A 21,933-nucleotide genomic window follows, 5' to 3' on the forward strand; every position below is an offset into this window, starting at 1 on the left:
GGAACTTTGGGTGAGGAAGACCAAGGACCCTGTCTTTTCCTGCTGGGGCTGCAACAGGGACTGATGAAGCAGGCATGAGTATTTTCAGGATTCATCAGTCTGTCTGGGTTCAAACAAACCCCCTGCTTTACCCCTCATCAGCTATGTGGCCTTGGGAATATGGCCAGAGGGTTGTGTGACAATGAAATTAGGACAGATGCGAAGAATTCAGAGCAGAGCATGACACGCTATACATGCTTATAGATGTGGGCTCTAGAGCCAACTGCTGATGAGATGCTGGGTAACCTTATACTTATGCAGGGGCACTCGGGTGTATATCGTCTGTGCACTTATGAGCCCTGGAATGCCTAGGCTACCTAAGAGGACTTGCAAATTGATCTGGGTGGCCCATGGCTCCGTAGTGTATTAACATTTGATAAAATAAAACAACCAAATTTTATCTGCCTCCACTGAGAGCCAACAATACTAAGATTAGAGTTGGCATGTCCGTGATTCCTTTCGTTGGCTTTGGTCTGTCTCTTCTAAAGTCAGTTTCTTAATCTCCCTACTGGGTATATAAGCTTTGTACCCTGGTGTCAGACACCAGGTACCCTCTAAACACTGAACAAAACTCAGTGTCAGTCACAGAGTGAGACAAACACCAAGCCATAGGCCACATGGTCCAAAGAGCAGAAACAGCCATGGCAGCAACTCAGGACCTGCCCTCACCCTTCCTGGGCAGTCCTGAAGCCGGAGCTTGCAGGTGGGAATGGTGTGGCCAGATGTGCTCAGGCTAGGGAGTAGGGGTGGGTGTGGAGGATTTGGGACACATTTGGAGGAGCTACAGTACCAGTGGTTTCTTTCCACTTATAGATCATCCCTCCTCTTCAGAGCTTCCCAGGATCCAGAACGGATTCTCCTGGCACTCTCTCCTTTCACATGCTCAAATCCTTGTCCTTAGTTTTTCCCTTCTCTCCTCATTGGGCCTGTCATCTGTAGCTGACACTTGGGTCTCCTTCCTGGGGAGACAGGGCTTATGCTCAGGGAACACTGATGGGAGGCCATGGATTGGGTAGAGCCTGCAGAATCCGAGTGATGGTTTCTTGTGTATCTTCTGAAACTTTCCATGCCCACGAATAGATTTATGTATAATACCCTTCTTATTTATTCACTGTTCATACTACTCTGACTTCCTGATTCATTTAGCAAATTAGAGTTATTTTCGTATTAGCACACAGGGACTCACCTTCTCAAAATTACGTTGTGCGGTAGGGGTACAGTGCCACATTTCCTTCATGGGAGGTGTTATCTAGCCCCCTGCTTTAGCTTTCCCTCAATGTACTCATTTCCCCACATATAAGCCAATACTGGTTTATATCAAATTCACTGATTTTTGCCAAACTAGTAGATGTTCTAATTTTCATTTTTTTTTTAAATTATGAATGAAGTTGTTGACAAGTGAAGTGAGACTCTCTGATCTGCCTTCATATCCCTGTGGATACTCTAACCCTGAAAATGGCTTACAGGTCCCGGAGCAGATATTGTTGCACACAGAGACAAGAAGAACAGGGGAAAACTGGACAGGCTGTACAATGAGCCAGCACCAAGGGGCATCTAGGCAACTGAGGGATATGCTCACTGTTTCTCTGTGGGACGGTTTAGGCAAATGATAAGTATTTTTCCAAAAAACAGAATTCATAATGAATTTTATTGCTAGGAACAGTAACAAAATGATTTGACGGTGGCTAAACCTGTGCACGTGGTAAAAGCCTGACTCCTGAGCATTTGGGAATAACAGACCTAAGATGTGTGTAGGTACAAGTTCTAATTGCGAATTTGATCAATATGAGAAATCTTTTTTTTAAGGTTTATTTATTTATTTATTTGAGAGAGAGAGATAGCAAGAGAGAGAGAGCATGAGCAGAGAGAACACGCAGGGGCAGAGGGAGAAGCAGACTCCCCACTGAGCAGGGAACCCGATGTGGAACTAGATCCCTGGACCCTAAGATCGTGACCTGAGCCGAAGGCAGACGACTGAGCCACTCAGGCACCCCCAACATAAGAAATCTTTTTTTTTTTAATTTTTTATTGTTATGTTAATCACCATATATTACATCATTAGTTTTTGATGCAGTGTTCCATGATTCATTGTTTGTTCATAACACCCAGTGCACCATGCAAAACGTGCCCTCCTCAATACCCATCACCAGGCTAACCCATCCCCCCACCCCCCTACCCTCTAGAACCCTCAGTTTTTCAGAGTCCATCATCTCTCATGGTTCGTCTCCCCCTCTGACATACTCCCCTTTTCTTCCTCTCCTGTTATCTTCTTCTTTTCCTTTTTTCTTAAAATATGTTGCGTTATTTGTTTCAGAAGTACAGATCTGTGATTCAACAGTCTTGCACAATTCACAGCGCTCACCGTAGCACATACCCTCCCCAATGTCTATCACCCAGCCATCCCATCCCTCCCACCCCCAACCACTCCAGTAACACTCAGTTTGTTTCCTGAGATTAAGAATTCCTCATATCAGTGAGGTCATGTGATACATGTCTTTCTCTGATTGACTTATTTCACTCAGCATAACACCCTCCAGTTCCATCCACGTCGTTGCAAATGGCAAGATCTCATTCCTTTTGATGGCTGCATAATATTCCATTGTGTATATATACCACATCTTCTTTATCCATTCATCTGTCGATGGGCATCTTGGCTCTTTCCACAGTTTGGCTATTGTGGACATTGCTGCTATAAACATTGGGGTACACGTACCCCTTCGGGTCCCTACATTTGTATCTTTGTGGTAAATACCCAGTAGTGCAATTGCTGGATCAAACGGTAGCTCTAATTTCAACTGTTTGAGGAAACTCCATACTGTTTTCCAGAGGGGTTGCACCAGCTTGCATTCCCACCAACAGTGTAGGAGGGTTCCCCTTTCTCCACATCCCCGCCAACATCTGTCGTTCCCTGACTTGTTAATTTTAGCCATTCTGACGGGTGTGAGGTGGTATCTCATTGAGGTTTTGATTTGGATTTCCCTGATGCCGAGTGATGTTGAGCACTTTTTCATGTGCCCCCAACATAAGAAATCTTATATTTGCAAGGAAAAAACTGATCCCAATGAATATAATTTTAGTACATTTTAAATGTAAGTGGAAAAAATGGAGGTAGTTCATCTTTAATGTGTAGAAAACTCATCAAGAAACAGAAATTAGCCTAATGGAGTTTTCTGCAGAAACTATATTCTTGGTAAAGAATCGTCAGTGACCTGCTTCTGGCCACTATAGTTGGGCCTGTGTACTTCTCTTGGGTAGGTATTCAGATAGTGGAATGGCTGGGTTATATGGCAGGTGTAAGTTTTGACATATGAATGCACCCAGGAAACCAGCACCACAATCAACATAGTGAACCTGTCCATCACTCCAAAGGCTTCCTTGGGGTGCTCTGTAATCCCTCCAGCCCCTTCCCTTCCCGGCCCTAGCAACTTCTGCTCTGTTTCTCTCACTGTGTATCCGTTTGCATTTAAAAAAATTTTTAATAAATGCAATCATACAGCGAGTGCTCTTTTTTTTGGTCTAGCTTCTTTCACTCAGCATAATCATTTTGAGGTTTATCCATGTGGCAGTGTGTTCCAGTCCTTGTGGACTGGACAGTCCTTGTGTCTCATCCTTGTTGCCACCCAGCGCTCCACTATGTGACTGCCCCACCATTTGTTTCTCTAACCAGGTGATGGACTTTACAGTTTTAGGTCATTAGAAATAAAGCAGCTATGAGCATTTGTACACAAGTCTTTGGGCATATCCTTTCATGTTTCCTGGCTAAGTACCTACACGCAGGATCATATGGTACGTGTATGGTGAGCACTTTTAAAACCTGCCAAAACGTGTCTTCAAGGCAGTTTCAACACTCTACATGCCCGTCAGCAGTATCTGAGAGTTCTAGTTCCTCCAGCTCCTTGCCAACACTTGGTGTGCTCCATCTTTTTGATTTAATTTAATTTTTTAAAAAATTTTAAAAGATTTTATTTATTTATTTGAGAGAGAGAGAGAGAGCACAAGCGAGCACAAGCAGGGGGAGGGGCAGAGGGACAGGGAGAGGCAGACTCCCCGCTGAGCAAGGGAGCCCGACATGGGGCTTGATCCCAGGACCCGGGGATCATGACCTGAGCCGAAGGCAGTTGCTTAACCAACTGAGCCACCCAGGCGCCCTGAATTTTAGCCATTCTTATAGGTGGGTAATAATATGTCATGTGTGGGGTTTTTATCCATAAGTGTAGTCTATAAATATATTTAAAGCATTCTAAATGAATATTGTTAAGATTTATCATGAGGTAATAGGGCAGTAACTTTTGACAGTAGCAGAATGTGGGAGGGCACATAGGGAAAGGAGGAGGTAGAAATAAGCATAAAATTAAATTCATTCAAACAGAATTTGGATTTTTCAAGCATCACAAACATCAGTGGAAAACATCTGAAAGACATACCAATAGCCACAGTCATAGAACAATTTCTCCATTAAGCCAGGTCTATCCTATATAAAGATATTCCAAAGTATCCAAACTCCCAGAGCTTCCCTGTCTGCTGAAGTTACCACACCCAAATAGAACACTTTATATTTAAAACAAAATCCTCAGGGTGCACGACTGGCTCAGTCAGTAGAGTGTGTGACACTTGATCTTGGGGTCCTGAGTTCAAGCCCCATGTTACATTGGAGAGATTACTTTTTAAGAAGATACTTAAAAAACCCCCAAATTAGCACAAGTCAAGAACTTGCCCACAGTCAGTTCATCCTCCACTTTTAGGGTGATGCTAGGTTTGCTCTTCACAGGAAGCATCATGTGCCACCTTATTGACCTTTATATGGTTTGTCTATTTCCAATGTATGCTTTGATCTTGCCCCACTAATTCTTTCTCCCCAAAGCTCTAGGGAACCCCAGTTTTGATCTGCATGCTCAGGGAGAATTCATTCATGTCCATGATATTTTCATAAAGAAGAAGAGAGACAATGCAGAGCCCAGGGCTGGGACCTACCCAGCCAGCCCTTGCATCTCTCCTGGCTGGGTTGAGCTATCCCTGAACTGACCTTGTTAGGGAAATGTGTGCCACTGTGCCAAAAAGATGCTAAATTCCATGCTCAGACAGATTCCGGAGTGTGGCCAGGGTCAAATGATTCCTCAGGCTGTATATGCCAGGAATATGAAATTGGTTAATTTAATTTTGGATTTTTTAAATTTCTGAGATAAGAATCCAAACTTCAATAAGTTTTCCTCGATGAAGATGACTTAAGTGTAGCATTATATTAAAGCAGTCAAAATGTTCTCTCGTGAATACAGTACGGTCACTGTGACGTGGCTCTAGTGATGATGAGCGGGCTGTCCTATCATTGCAGCCCTACTTCATCCCTCAGTCACTGAAACACTATTACTCACCCTAAAGGTACATACTGTACACACAGACACAGCCTTGTTAAGACCACTTTGTTGAATATAGGCCACTTCCAAAATTACAGTCAACATTCCTAAAAGCAAATAAAACAAATCATTCTACACATTGCTTCTTTAGTGCAAAGCCTTTGAAAACAACCTTAATCAGAAAAGTGGTGCTCTGCATTTGGCTAGCTATTACTCTAGTCATGCAAGATCCATCTATAAGAAAGTAAGGAAGGAACAAATTAATAGTGGAAATATAAAAATTTGAAAATTATATTTGGATCCTATGAGTTTAACCAAATGTTAGCTGACAGCTGCCACAGACCAAGATTTAATGAGCATTCCAATCATTTTAAACCTTATACTGTTCTTTGTAAAGGAAATAAATTCTCTAATACCACTGCTATCTCCTCTAGGTAAATTGTTTAGTGTGAGTCTATCCATGGCCTGTGATTGCTACCTCCTAACTCTGCCACACGCGCCCAGGCACTCTGAGAGCTATACAGGACAGGGTGCACTTGAAAAAGATCAAACAGCACTTCTCTGTGAGGTCTGGTTCAGAAGACCCCAGAATCCACCAGAAGTGAACTTCCAAATCATTTTTACACACTGAAGATGATAAACGGAACTCACGCCATCACACATTCTACAGAGGCCACAAAATGTTAGAATAAACTGGCCTTTAGGGTTAGTGATTCATTAATACCTAAAATCTGTTTTTGTGTCTTAGTAAAATTAGCATTACTTCATCTGATAAAGGAATAAATCTACTTATAAAACTGGACTTTTGAATAGATTCAGAGGTTCTTTCTCAGATTTTCTTCTTAAATCAGCAAACACATTTGAGGTAAAGAGGAAGCACCTATGTAGTTTGAAAATATTTTCTTTAGCTGTCTGCAAATTAACTGATTAATTCATACTCAACGCAGGAACACTGTATCAGTTCACACCAGACCCTGAGAGGGCACTGAGAAATCTGACAAGAGCAAAACCAGGAGTGTTCCCACTCTTACTTTCTGTATAGTGAACATCAGAATTGTAGATACATATAATAAATTTATACTACACCACGAGCATCTTTAGCAGAGGTGTTGAAGGACATATTATAACACTGTTTTAAACCACAAATGCTAGGGGCGCCTGGTTGGCTCAATGGGTTGAGCGTCTGGCTCTTGGTTTTGGCTCGGGTCATGAGCTCAGGGTCATGGGGTCAAGCCCCCCACCGGAGCCCCGCATTGGGCCCCGCACTCAGTGGGGAGTCTGCTTGAGATTCTCTCCCTCCCTCTGCCCTTAACCCCGCCGCCCGCCCCCATGCTCACATGTGTGCTCTCTCTCTCTCAAATAAATAAATCTTAAAAAAATAAACTGCAAATGCTAAATACCCTATTTCAAATACTCTAATTTATGAATTAATATCTATGATGTAACAATGGCACTTTACCACAGTGACTGGAGAACAGTCCACTTTTTTGCCAATTTTATGAATAATTTCCTTAACTAACTGTACAATTACATAACACTTACATGCCTTTTTAGAAAATGTACTGTACGCAGTTATAAGACCATAGAATTAAGCTTAATCATACTTTAATTAGAAAACTCACGTTTGTATTATGTTTCTGTTAAAGGAAAAACTGTGTTACTGTAATACTTTTAATGTAATGACTTTTGTTCAAGATTATGAAAAATTTGAGTAACTTCTCTCAAGACCATTTCATTTCAAATTTATATAGCTTGTTTAGTCAGCTGACCAGAAAGAAAGGAAATAAAAGGAAAATATTTACCCAGATGAGGTAGAGAATGTTCACACGAATTCAACGCATAGTTCTCTTGGTTGTTCTGTTTCACAGGCCAGTGCAAAGTCCCGACGGACTCGTGAGCACCGAAAAGGAAAACCGGATCGTTTCATCCTTAACTGGGCCCAAACCAATTTTAAATCCGAGCTTAAATGAGCTTCTTCAATTCTTCTTCCAATAAGGCTCTGTCACTCCCATCTCCGGGTCAGGGAGTACTCGCCTCTCTGCAGAGTACTTTGTCTTTGGTTCCGTCCTGCTCGTCCAAGGAGCACCAACACAGCCATTTTGAGAAGGGGATGTAATCACTCTGCTGTTTTTACTCACAGGCAACACTGATTTCTGATTAGGCTTGCCGCCCTCATATCCAGTGGTAATGTCCTGTATACGCAACACAACAAGTATCCCATACAATTTTGGATATTCTTTTGGAGAATAAAAACTGTGAAGCCTTTCAAATACACTTTTGATGTTAGTTGGATCACAACACAAGAAATAAGAAATCTTTGAAATATGATAACCATATTTTTCATAAATCTTAATCAGTTGCTGTTTCAATGTTACATTCATGGTTTCCAGGTAAGACCATCTCAGAACAACAGCGGCAGTACTCAACTCATCATTATGCAAAGGGAAGTTCCACACAGAAAACCAACCAACTCTTCAAATGCAAAAGGACTTCTTTCCCATTTTCTAAGAGGCCTTTTTCCCCCCCTAGTTTTTTTTTTTTTAAAGATTTTATTCCAGAGCGAGAGACAGAACATGATGGGGGGGGGGAGCGCAGAAGGAGAGAGAGAAGCAGACTCCCCCGGAGGAGGGAGCTGACGATGCAGGGCTCGATCCTGGGACCCTGGGATCATGACCTGAGCTGAAGGCAGACGTTTAACTGACTGAGCCACCCAGACGCCCCATCCTGTTCCCCTCCAGTTTTATTAGAAATAATTGACATACATTGCTGTATAAGTTTAAGGTGTGCAGCAGGGTGGTTTGATTTCCATCGATTGTGAAATGATCACCACAGTAGGTTCAGCCAACATCCATCCTCTCAATATGGATACAATAAAAAGAAAAGAAAAGAAAGGAGAGACATGTTTTCCGTGGGATAAGAACTCCTAGGGCTTACTCTCTCCTTGTATCTTGCTGCAGTCATCAGGTTGCACCAGAGACCTCCATGACCATCCAGTCCAATGTCCATCCCCTAGCCAAGCTGCTGATGTGACAGTGTTCCCGTGGCCAGTCTCCTGAAATGGTCGCTGCCATCAGGATCTGTGGCTAGCACTGTCTGGGCATTGTTTTCTCTGCCAGTCTCACAGAAAGTTCCAGCACTGAATCTCCTTCTTCAGGCTTTGGGCATTTAACCGTAGACAATTTGCTCCTTTGTTTGGGTATTGTTTAGTGGTTTAGTTAAAAAGATACAATCCAGGAAGAGCCAGATGGAAGAGATGAATAGGGCAAAGTATGTGGGGGAATGGCTGTGGAGCTTGGCGTTCTCTCAAGACCCCCACCCTCCCAGCACTGCCATGAGCTCACCAACCTGGAAATCCTGTGGTTTCCATGTGCATTTCCCTAAAGGCTAGTGATGTTAAGCATATTTTCATGTGCCGACTGCCATTGACATATCTTCTCTGGTGGTCTGTTCAAATTTTTTGCCTTTTTAAAAATTTTCATTGTCTTTTTATTTTAGAGTTTTGAGAGTTCTTTTTATATACTGAACATAAGTCCTCTATCAGATATATGCTTTGTAAATATTCTCTCCCAGTCTGTGGCTTTTTTTAATTCTCTAAATAGTGTCTTTTTAAATTTTGATTAAGTTCAATTAATGTGTTCTTTTGTAGATCATTCTTTTGGTGTCGTATCTAAGAAATTTTTGCTTAACTTAAGGTCTCAAAGATTCTTTGATGTTTTCTTCTAGAAGTTTTAGAGTCTTAGGTTTTACATGTAGGTCTATGGTCCCTTTGAGTTAATTTTTGTTTATGGTAAACTATGGATTGATGCTCGTTTTTTTGTATGTGTATATCTAGTTGTTGAGAAGACTCTTCTTCCTCTACTGTGGCTTCATATCTCTGAAGAAAATCAGTTGTCCGCATATGTATGGTTCTACTTTTGAGCTCTGTTTTGTTCCTTTGAACAAGTTTACTTGACACTATTACCACACTATCTTACTATGTACAGCTTACAAGAGGTCTTGAAATTAGGTAGTGTGCATCTTTCAAAAATTTTTTCAAAGCCGTTTTGGCTATTTTAGGTCCTTAGCATTTCCATGTGAATTTTAGAATCACCTTATTGATTTACAAAACAAATCCTGCTGGAATTTTTACTGTGGTTATGTTGAATCTATAGATCATTTTTTTTAAAAAGATTTTTTTTTTATTTTAAGTAATCAACATGGGGCTCGAACTTACTACCCCGTGATCAAGAGTCACACGCTCTACTGACTGAGCCAGCCAGGAGCCCCAGTTCTATAGATCAATTTGAGGAGACATGACGTGTCAACAATATCGAGTCCTCTGAACCATTAACGCAGTGTATCTTTCCAACAAAATCTATTTAAGACTTGTTTAATTTCCCTTGGCAATGTTTTAGTCTAAGTGTGCAGGTCTTTTGTCAATATTTTGTCAAAATTATTCCTAAGGATTTCATTTTTTGATATTATTATAAATGTTAATTTCAATTTTCAATTGTTCATTGCTAGTATATAGAGATATAATTATTTTCTGTGTATTAATTATGCATCCTGAAACGTTGGTGAACTCACTTATTGATTCTAGCAGCCTTTTTTTTTTTTTTTTTTTAAGTAGGCTCCATGCCCAGCATGGAGCCCAATGTGGGGCTTGAACTCATGACCCTGAGATCAAGACCTGAGCTGAGATCAAGAGTGGGACGCTTAACCAACTGAGCCTCCCAGGTGTCCCTCTAGCAGCCTTTTGTAATTGAAGTATCGTTGACACAATGTTACGTTAGTTTCAGGTGACAACATAGTGATTCGACAAGTCTGTATGTTGTGCTCATCACAAGTGTAGCTGCCACCTGTCGCCATATAATACTATCACAGTACCACTGACTGTATTCGCTGTGCTGTACCTTTCATCCCCATGACTTACTTATCCCATAACTGGAAGCCTGTATCTCCCACTTCTCTTCACTCATTTTGCCCTGCCCCCTACCCCCACCCCTCTGGCAACCATCAGTTCGCTTTCTGTATTTATGGGTCTGTTTCTGCCTTTTGTTTTTAGATTCCACATGTAAGTGACATCATATGTTATTTGTCTTTCTCTGACTTATTTCACTTAGCATAATACCTTCTACGTCCATCCATGTTGTCGCAGATGTCAAGATCCCATTACTTTTTATGCTTCCATATCCTGGCTGTTGTAAATAAAGCTGCAATAAACATAGGGGGCATATATCTTTTTGTTTTCTTCAGGTAAATACCCAGTAGTGGAATTACTGGATCACGTGTTATTTCTAATTTTTTGAGGAAAGTCTGTACTGGTTTCCACAGTATACCAATTTACATTCCCACCAACAGTGCACAAAGGTTCCCTTTTCTCCACATCCTTGCCAAAACTTGTTATTTCTTGTCTTTCTGATTTTAACTATTTGGACAGGTGTGAGGTGATATTTTATTATGGTTTTGATTTGCATTTCCCTGGTCATTAGTGATATTGAGCATCTTTTCCTGTGTCTGTTTACCATCTCTAGCAGGCTTTTTGTAGATTCCTTTGGGTTTCTACATAGAAAAGCAAGTCATCTGTGAATAAGAGGGTTTTATATAATTTTTTCCCAAACTGGATGCCCGTCTGCCTTCTTCCTTCCTCTTTTCCTTCCTACCTTCTGGCATTGGCCAGACCTTCAGAGCAATGTTGACTGCAGGGTTGAGAGTGGAATACTTGTCTTGTGTCTGATCTGAAGGGCATATAATTAAGCCTTTCATCCTTAAGTACGATGTTAGTAGCGAAGTTAAGTGTTGAGCATGATTTTTCTTCAGAGATATTCTTTATTAGGTTGAGGATATTCCCTTCTACACCTACTTTGCTAGGAAATTTTTATCTTTTCAATATCAAGAATGAATGTTGGATTTTGTCAGAAAATTTTTCTGCATCTATTGAAATGGTCATATAGTTTTTCTGTTTTACTTTGTTAATCTGGTGAATTATACTGACTTCTTTTTCTAAATAAACTTTTATTTCAGAATTTTAGATTTACAGTAAAGTTGCAAAGTAGTACAGATTTCCCACATGCCCTTCACCCAGTTTCAACTGGGTTGAAACAGTTGATAGGTTCCCCTGTCGTTAAAATCTTACATTACCACGGTATGTATGTCAAAATTAAGAAATCAACACTTGTACATTATTATTAGCTAAACTCCAGACTTTATTCATATTTTTCCAGTTTTTCCACTATTGTCATTTTCCTGTTCCAAGGTCCGATCCAGGGTACCACATTGCTTCTACGTTTCAGGTCTCATTAGTCTCTTGTGCTCTGTGATAGTTGCTCAGTGTTGCTTTGCTTTTATATGGCCTTGACAGTTTTGAGGAATACTGGTTAGATGTTTTGTAGAATGTCCCTCAATTTGAATTGTCTTATGTTTTTCTCATGGTTATTGGGATTATGAGTTTTTCAAAGAATTCCATGGAGATGAAGTACCCTTCTCCTCACTCCTATGGGGGAGACCATGGCGTACACGTGACATCAGGGGTGAAACTAAACCTTGGTCCCTTGGGCAGGGTAGTGTTTTCCAGGTTTATTCACGGTTCCCTCTCCATCTTTTATTCTTTGAAATTGAGTTGCTCTGTTTAGCGCACACTTGGGGGTGGTGTTGATGAAGTGTCAGCTCCTGCGAGGTGTAGTATCTACATATATTACTTAGAATTCTTCTGGGGCGCCTGGGCGGTGCAGTTGGTTGGGCGTCTGACTCTTGGTTTGGGCTCAGTTCGTGATCTCAGGGTCGTGGAATCGAGCACCTCGTCAGGCTCCGTGCTCAGAGGGGAGTCTGCTTGAGGATTCTCTCCCTCTGCCCCTCCCACTTGTGCTCTCTCTCTCTCTCTCTCTAAAATAAATAGATAAATCTTAAAAAAATTAGAATTCTTCTGTAGGGAGTATTTGCCTCTTTCCCCCTATTTATTATTTTTGCAGTATAGACTCATATTTATTTTATACTTTGGATGATAATCCAATACTGTATTATTTAATTTGCTGTTTACATGTTCTAGCTTTGGCCATTGGGAGTGCTTTCACATGGCTACTGTGTCTGTTTCATGTGACCCTATCATTTTTTAAAAAAAATTTTATCTTTACTTTCATATTATAAAATGCTCCAGGCTTATCTTGTATTTTCCCTAACTCAGTCCTGCATTTCTCTAAGATGACCTAGTTCCTTTAATTGGAGAATGTTAATTGGAAACCAAGATCTAGACACAAGGCATGCTTGTTGCTACTGAGATGTCATTGCTTTTAGGCTGCCTGAGCCAGGTAAGACAAAACTAGGTAATGCAGGCATGTATCCTAACCCACGTGTACATGCATGCCTCTACTGATTCTGTATCTATCCATTTGCATATATATTAAACAGGAGTTCATACTGCTGTTTCCAACTCATATCCAGTACCACAGGGTTCATTTTATCCTTCACTTCTTGCTTACACTGAATGATTTTTGAATGTTTACCTCTTTTCTTTTTTAAGATTTTATTTACTGATTTGACAGAGGTAGCACAAGCAGGGGAAGGGGGAGAGGGAGAAGCAGGCTCCTCACTGAGCAGGGAGCCCGATGTGGGGCTCGATCCCAGGACTCTGGGATCATGACTTGAGGCAGATGCTTAACTGACTGAGCCACCCAGGCGCCCCAATTTTTGAATGTTTAATAAACATTGCATTCCTGGAATAAACTCCACTATTATTATAGTGTATTACCCTTTTCATATCTTACTGGATTTCATTTGCTAAAATTAAAAATAAAACGGTGCATTTGTGTTCGTGAAGAATATTGGTCTGTAGTTTCCTTTTCATGCAACATCTTTGTGTTGATCTCACTATCAGGATAATGCTGGCTACATAAAATAAGTTGGGAAGTGTGTTCCATGTTTCAGCTTTTGGGAAGAGTTAGTGTAAAATTCATATTATTTCTTCCTTGCATGGTAGACTTTGCCAGTAAAGCTATCTGGACCTTGAGTTCACTTTGTGGAAGGGCATGGGATTGGGAATTCAATTTCTTTAATAGGTATTTAGTAGGCAATTCGGGCCATCTGTCTTCTTGAATGAGCTTTGGTAGGTTTTATCTTTCAAAGAATTTATCCCTTTCATCTAGCTAGTCAGATTTATAGGCACAGAATTGTTCATAGTTATCCTTTATTATCCTTCTAATGACTTCCTGTCTGCTGCATTTGTGCTGATGTCATCTTTCTAATTCCTAATATTGGTAATTTTTAATTTTTTCTCCTTTCCCCCCTTGGTTAGTCTGACTAAAGTCAGCTGTACTGGTTCTTAAAGAACCAGCTTTGCTTTCATTAACTTTCTCTATTTGTTTTTCCTGTTTTCTATTTCATTGATCTCTTCTCTGTTATTTCTTCTACTTTGGGCTAAATTCATTCTTTTTCCAGTTTCTTAAAGTGGAAGCTGAGGTCATTGATTTGAAATTTTCTTTTTCTTCTAATATATTTAACACTATAAATTTCTCCCCAAGTATCGCTCTAGTGACATCCCACATTTTATACGTTAGTTATGCATTTTTTAGTTAGTTCAAAATACTTTCTAATTTCCCTTTTGATTTCATATTTGATGCATGAATTATTTAGAAGCATGTCATTTAGTTACCAAATATTTGGGAATATGTTATTGAGTTATAATTTAATTCCATATTATGGTCAGAGTACATATTTTGGATAGCTTGATTCATTTTAAACTTTCTGAGACTTGTTTTACGGCCTAGGATGTAGTCTATCTTCATCAATGTTCTGGGTATACCTGAAAAAGATGTATGTTCTTCTGTTTTTGGTGGAATATTCTATAAATGGCAATTAGTTCAGGACAGTTGATAGTGTTCACATTTTCTATATCCTTACTGATCTTCTGTACATTTGTTCTATAAATTATTGAGAAAGGTTATTGAAATCTCTGAATATAATTGTAAATTTGTCTACTTCTTGTAGATTATATACATTTTATCAGTTATATTGATAAAATAATTCACATACCATACAGTTTACCTGTTTAAACTGTGTAATTCAATAGCTTTCAGTAGATTCACAGAGTTCTGCAACCATCACCACAACCAATTTTAGAACATTCTTATTCCCCTACATTCCTCTAAATCTCCACCCCTTAGCTGCTAGGAATGTAAAATAGTGCATTCCCTCTGGAAATAGTCAGGTCCTCAAAAAATTAAACATAGAATTATCATATTACCCAGGAATGTCACTCTTAGGTATATATCCAGAAGACTTGAAAACAGGGACTCAAAGATACTTGGACACCAGTGTTCATAGCAGCACTATTCACAATAGCCAAAAAGTGGAAACAACCCAAGTGTCCATCAACAGATGAATGAGTAAACATGCTGTATATACATACAATGGAATACTATTCAGCCATGAAAAGGAATGGAGTTTTTAAAATTTTTTATTGTTATGTTAATCACCGTACATTACATCATTAGTTTTTGATGTAGTGTTCCATGATTCATTGTTTGTGCAGAACACCCAGTGCTCCATGCAGAATGTGCCCTCTTTAATACCCATCACCAGGCTAACCCATCCCCCCACCCTCATCCCCTCTAGAACCCTCAGTTTGTTTTTCAGAGTCCATCATCTCTCATGGTTCGTCTCCCCCTCTGACTTACTCCCCTTCATTCTTCCCCTCCTGCTATCTTCCTCTTTTTTTTCCCTAACATATGTTGCATTATTTGTTTCAGAAGTACAGATCTGTGATTCAACAGTCTTGCACAATTCACAGCGCTCACCATAGTACATACCCTCCCCAATGTCTATCACCCAGCCACCCAATCCCTCCCACCCCCTGCCACTCCAGCAACCCTCAGTTTGTTTCCTGAGACTAAGAATTCCTCATATCAGTGAGGTCCTATGATACATGTCTTTCTCTGATTGACTTATTTCACTCAGCATAACACCCTCCAGTTCCATCCACGTCGTTGCAAATGGCAAGCTCTCATTCCTTTTTATGGCTGCATAATATTCCATTGTGTATATATACCACATCTTCTTTATCCATTCATCTGTCGATGGACATCTTGGCTCTTTCCACAGTTTGGCTATTGTGGACATTGCTGCTATAAACATTGGGGTGCATGTACCCCTTCGGATCCCTACATTTGTATCTTTGTGGTAAATACCCAGTAGTGCAATTGCTGGATCGTATGGTAGCTCTATTTTCAACTGTTTGAGGAACCTCCATACTGTTTTCCAGAGTGGTTGTACCAGCTTGCAAGGAATGGAGTTCTGATACATGGTACCATATTAATGATCCTTGAAAATATTTTAAGTGAAATAGGCCAGATACAAAAAGGACAAATATTGTATGATTCCACTTATATGAGGTATCTAGAATAGGAAATTCATAGGGACAGAAAGTAGAATAGAGGTTACCAGTGCCCAGAGGAGGGCAGAATGGGGAGCTATTGCTTAATAGTTAGAGTTTCTGTTTGGAATCATGAAAAAGTTCTGGAATTGATAGTGGTGGTGGTCACACAACACTGTGAATGTCCTTAATGCCACTGAATTGTACACTTAAGAATGGTTAAAATGGTAAACTTTGTTATTTATATTTTAATTAAAAAATTTACACCACAAAAAAGGCAAATACAAAAGAATGCAGGAATGGAGAGAAGGAGGGACAGAAAAATATAAGACAGGTTTGTCATAGGTGCCGCCCCCTGCATTGTGTGCCTACCCACGTGACTGGCCAAGTTCTGCTGGTGGGGCCGTGCTGCTCCGGATGTGGCTCAGGCATGCTGCTCCAAGTAGCTAGGCATCTGCACAGTTAACTTTCCTGAACAGGTGGCAATCCTGCAGTTTATGTACCCACTGGCATTTACTGTGATTGGGCCAGTGTTGCAAGTGGAGAGGTTCATTGCTGGTGGTGCACAGAGGTGGGTACCCAGACTGTAAGAATAGGAGAACCCCTTGAAGACTCATGCCAAGAATACCTTCAAAGAGGACTTCCCTGGGGATATCTTCAATGTGTCCACCTTTGACTGCTACAGATCGGAAAAAAAACTTTGATTCTTAGAGTCACTTACCTCAGCAATTCAAGGTGATATTGAGTAAGCTAAGAAACAGCTAGACTTACCAGAACATTTGAAACTCAAAGAGGACAATGTCTTCCAGGTTCCTAAAAGCAAACTAATGAATGGCCACTGGGGAGAAATCATCTGTCTTATTTATTCATCCACTGCTTATGACTATGCAACTTATTTTGGTTATATTCCTGAAGCTGTGAATTGGTTTAAAGAGTATATTGTATTTACCACATTATGCTTTAAGTTAAACCCATCATGTGTCAGTACTAAAAAGAGTCATCCTAAAAAAAAATCAAGATTTTTTTAATGTATATGTTAATTAAAAACCCTTTCAAAGCTTTCTAAAATATACCACTAGAAAGGTCTTAAAACTGCCTTATGATGGAAATAAAATGTATACTTTACTATAAAAGGCAAGTTTTTAATTTGAGTTGAGAACTGTAAAATCCAGCGTGGATGCCATTGAATAGTACACGCTCTAAACAGAGAAGGCTTAGAAAAGCAAATGCACCGAACAAAGGTTTCATGCTTATTACAAACCTAAGGGGAAAAATCCAGACTTTGTATTTTGTATGTATTTTGAATTAATGTTTTATTATTGACATAAAGACCTGTGACATTTCATTTTATTCAGTTCCTTCATGAGTTCAAATCATTGTACCACAGTCCATGTTGGTATAGATCTACCTCAATTCTAAATAATCTAGGTTCCCTCCTTCTTCCATGTTTTGTCCATATATTTTTTTTAAAGATCTTATTTATTTGGCAGAGAGAGACAAAGCAAGAGAAGGAACACAAGCAGGGGGGAGTGGGAGAGGGAGAAGCAGGCTTCCCGCAGAGCAGGGAGCCGGATGTGGGGCTCAATCCCAGGACCCCCGGATCATGATCTGAGCCAAAGGCAGACGATTAATGACCGAGCCACCCAGGCGCCCCTCCATTTTTTTTAAGACAAAGTAAAATGACTTTTTCATTCCATAGGTCTCATTTTTGTGTTAATACTTCTCACTCCTTTGTCAGAGTACATATTCTTCAACATTTTCTTGACTTAGGTTCTTCTTTCCTTGAAATGACTGTCAGTGTTAGTCATTGTCCATTTAGATTATTTTGCAACCATACTTATGAGAGATTGACTCTGTTTATACCATTTCATCCTTTCACTGTATTAATGATGATGATCATGTATATCTGTATTGATTAGAAAAAAAAACTTTTGTTTTTAGGTTTCTTCAGGCTTTAAATGAATAAATAGCAGTTCACTTATATATCCAACTCAAAGAACACAGAATGCTTGTTTTCCCCCTAGGAAAACTATTTAAGAGCCAATTAAATTATGAAATATTTAGAAGGTTATTTATTTTAATGTAATGACGTGTTCCTAAGCAAGTCTAAGCTGTCATAGGTGTGTATGCACTGTAATTTGATGTCATTTTAAAGAGAGCTTGTAGCTTGAAAGGCATAATAAAGTTGTAGTTAAAAAATCTTCATACTGATACATTGTTCTTTGACTATGTGATTTTTATTTAAAGATTTTATTTATTTATTTGAGAGACAGAGAGAGCACAAGCAGGGGGAGCAGCAGAGGCAGAGGGAGAAGCAGGCTCCCCGCTCAGTGGGGAGCCCGACATGGGGCTCTTGATCCCAGGACCCTGGGATCACGACCTGAGCCGAAGGCAGACGCTTAATGGATTAAGCCACCCAGGCGCAGCAACGATGTGATTTTTGAGCACTTGAGTCTTTTTGTTTACACTGGTAGAAGTTTGAGATCACTGCATATTTAGAAGCTAAGATTACAGACTGCTTTGAGCTCCTGAAACAGTTGATTGTATCATCGTTCACCTTAGCGACAGATCTGGTGGGTGTCTTGGGGCGGGGGGAAGAAGTATATAGAAGATACCTTTAAAGGTGATGATATTATAAATCAGTTTCTCTAATTTGCATAAATTAATGAGCTGATTGCACTGAAGACATTTACAAAGTATATAGGAAAATATCTAAAACTGATGTTGAGGTGCCGGGACATGGATAAATGCAGCTGGGTCATGTTTTCCTTTTTGGTGTAGGAATTTGTGGGAAACAGAATAGCTTGTGGCTTTTTCATTTCTTCTTTAGTAAAATATTTAGAAGTCCCAGGGCACCTGGGTGACTCAGTCGGTTAAGCCTCTGCCTTCAGCTCAGATCATGATCTCCAGGTCCAGGGACTGAGCCCTGCATAGGGCTCCCTGCTCAGTGGAGAGCCTGCTTCTCCCTCCCCCCTGCCCCTCCCCCCTGCTCACTCTCTATTTCAAATAAATAAAAATCCTATAAAAATATTTAGAAATCCCGTACTTGAAAGAAAGTTTCCTCAATTATCAGTGGCTTTATGAAGCAAAGACTAAAACATGAAAAGTGTAAGAACAAATTTGCATTTGGTTTGTTTGAATAACTTGCTCCTGATTATGTCCTCATCAAGGACGTGCAAGTCCTGTGCTGCATTATTTTGTTGTCACTTTCGGTTTTGTTAAATAGCCGAGGGGCCTTTGTAATTCTTACCATGTACTGTCGGGCTGGGTCATTGTGTCTATGTCTGAAAATCTCTATATGAAGTACTAAAGTATGATAAGAAATTACAGCAGCACCATTTTGATTAGTCCAAATGTTTTCAAGGTTGGAAATAAATCTTGACTCAGTGAAAAGAAGTTGAAGACATACAGAAAACACATAGGAAATGACTGGAGTCCTTCCTTCTCATTTACATTAGAAATTACTTCTAATGTAAATGAGCGGATGTCTCCAGTTAAAGGCAGAGCTTGGCAGAATAGTTTAAAAGACAAGATCCAGCTGCATGCTGTCTACAGGAGCTTCACCTGGGACCCAGTGACACAAAGAGGGTTAAAGTGAGAGGGTAGAAAAGATCCTCCATACAGACATTAACCAGTGGAGACGTGGTGTGCCATCCCCATATCAGACAAGATGGACCCTAAGTCAAGACCCTTGGAAGAGACAAAGAAGGGCATTAGATATTGAAAAAAGGGTCAATTCATCAAGAAGACAATTATAAACATAAAGGGTAAAATACAAACAGAGATACTCTAAAAAACATATATTCCCATATGCACCAAACAACAGAGCCCCCAAATATTTGAGGCAAACATTAATATATTGAAGAGAAACATAAATGGTGCTACAGTACTACTTGGAGGCATCAGCATTCCATTGTCAATAGTGGATGGAACATCTAGACAGAAAGTCCACAAGGACATACAGGACTTTAACACTGTTAATCAACGACCTATAACAGACATACATAGCACACTCTCCCCAGCAGCAGAATACACATTCTTCTCAAACCCATATGGAACATTCCGTAAGATAGACCATGTTTTAGGCCACAAACAATTCTCAATAAATTTAAAAAGACTGAAATCATACCAAGTATCTTCTCCGACCACAACTGGTGAAACAGAAATCAGTAATAAAAGAAAAACTGGGAAAGTCACAAAGATGTGGAAATTAAAGAAATGCTCTTAAACAAGCTTAATGGATCACAGAAGAAATCACAAGGGAATATAGAAAATACTTAGAGACAAATGAAAATGAAAACACAACACACAAAAATTTATGGCATGCAGCAAAGGCGGTGCTCAGAGGGAAATTTATAGCAATAAATGTCTATGTTAAAAAAGAAGAAAGATCTCAAATTAGTAACCTACCTTTACACTTTAAGGAAGTGGAAAAAGAAGAGCAAGTTGAACCAAAGCTAGCAGAAGAAAGAAAATAATAAATATTAGAGATAAATGAAAGAGAGAATAGAAAAATAATAGAGAGGGAGCAATTAAAACAAAAGTTGCTTCTTTGAATAGATCAACAAAAATGACAAACTTTTAGCTATAATGACAAAGAAAAAAATAAAGGTGAAAATAGTTAAAATAAAAAATTAGTAGTAACATTACTACTAATTATATAGAAATAAAAAGAAATATAAGAAAATACTATAAACAAGTACATGTCTCCCAAATTATATGACATAAATGAAATGAACAAATTCTTAGGAAACACAAATTACCAAACTGGTTCAATAAGAAATAGGAAGAAGAAATGGAAAGTTTGAACAGACCTATAAAAAGAAAAGATTGCATCAGTCTGGAAAACAAACAAACAAACAAACAAACAAACAAACAAAAAACCTCCTAGGAAAGAAAAGTTCAGAACCAGATGCCTTCCGGCGCCTGGGTGGCTCAGTTGGTTAAGCGACTGCCTTCGGCTCAGGTCATGATCCTGGAGTCCCGGAATCGAGTCCCGGGATCGAGTCCCGCATCGGGCTCCCTGCTTGGCAGGGAGTCTGCTTCTCCCTCTGACCCTCTCCCCTCTCATGCTCTCTCTCTCTCTCGCATTCTCTCTCTCAAATAAATAAATAAAATCTTTAAAAAAAAAAAAAAAGAACCAGATGCCTTCACTGGTGAATTCTACCAAACGTTTAAAGAAGAATTAACACCTATCTTTCCCAAACTATTCCAAAAAATAGAAGGGTGACCATTTTGTAACTCATTATAGGAGTGTAGCATTATTTTGATATCAAAGGTACATTACAAACAAAGAAAATATCCCTAAAATCCCTTATAAATATAGATACAAGAGCCTTTTACAAAATACTAGCATATCCAGCCTCATATTAAAAGGATTAGATGCCATGAACAAGTGGGGTTTATCACAGGAATGGAAGAGTGGTACAATATACAAAACTCAATGTAATATACCACAGTGATAGAATGAAGTGGACAAACCACAAAATCATCTCAATTGATGCAGGAAAAATAGCATTTACCAAATTCCAACAGCCTTTCATAATTAATACTCAGAAAATTAGGAACAGAAGGGAACCTCTACAGCATGATAAAGATCATACGAAGAATCCCAAAGCTAACCCATACTCAAAATTAAAAAACTGAAAACTTTGCCCCTAAGATAAGGATCGAGGCAAAGACACCTGCTTTAACCACTTTAATTCAACACAGTACTGGAAGTTCTAGTTAGAGCAATTAGGCAAGAAAAGGAAACAAAAAGCATCCAAATTGGAAAGGAATAAGTAAAAACCTTTTCCATATGCACGTATGATTCTATTTATAGAAAATGCACAAGTATCCACAGAAAACTACTAGAGTTATTAAAAGAAGTCAGCAAAGTTTCAGGCTACAACATGAACACATAAGTGAGCTGTGTCCCTATAACCGGCAATGAGCAATCAAAAGGGAAATAGCATCCATAGAACACCTGGAAATAAACTTAACCAAGAAGTGAAAGATTTGTACATGAAAACTACAAACACTTCTGAAACAAATGAAAGACTCAAAAAAGGGAGAGACATCCCATGTTCGTGGATTGGAAGACTTCATATTGTTAAGATGTCCAAACAATCTTTAAAAGGAACGGAGTTGAAGGACTCACACTCCCTAAGTTCCAAACTGTACTATGAAGTTACACTAATTATAACAGTGTGGTACTGA

This window comes from Callorhinus ursinus, unplaced genomic scaffold, assembly GCF_003265705.2.
Source record: "Callorhinus ursinus isolate GAN/ISIS: 27379988/994484 unplaced genomic scaffold, GSC_fseal_2.0 scaffold140, whole genome shotgun sequence".
Lineage (NCBI taxonomy): Eukaryota > Metazoa > Chordata > Mammalia > Carnivora > Otariidae > Callorhinus > Callorhinus ursinus.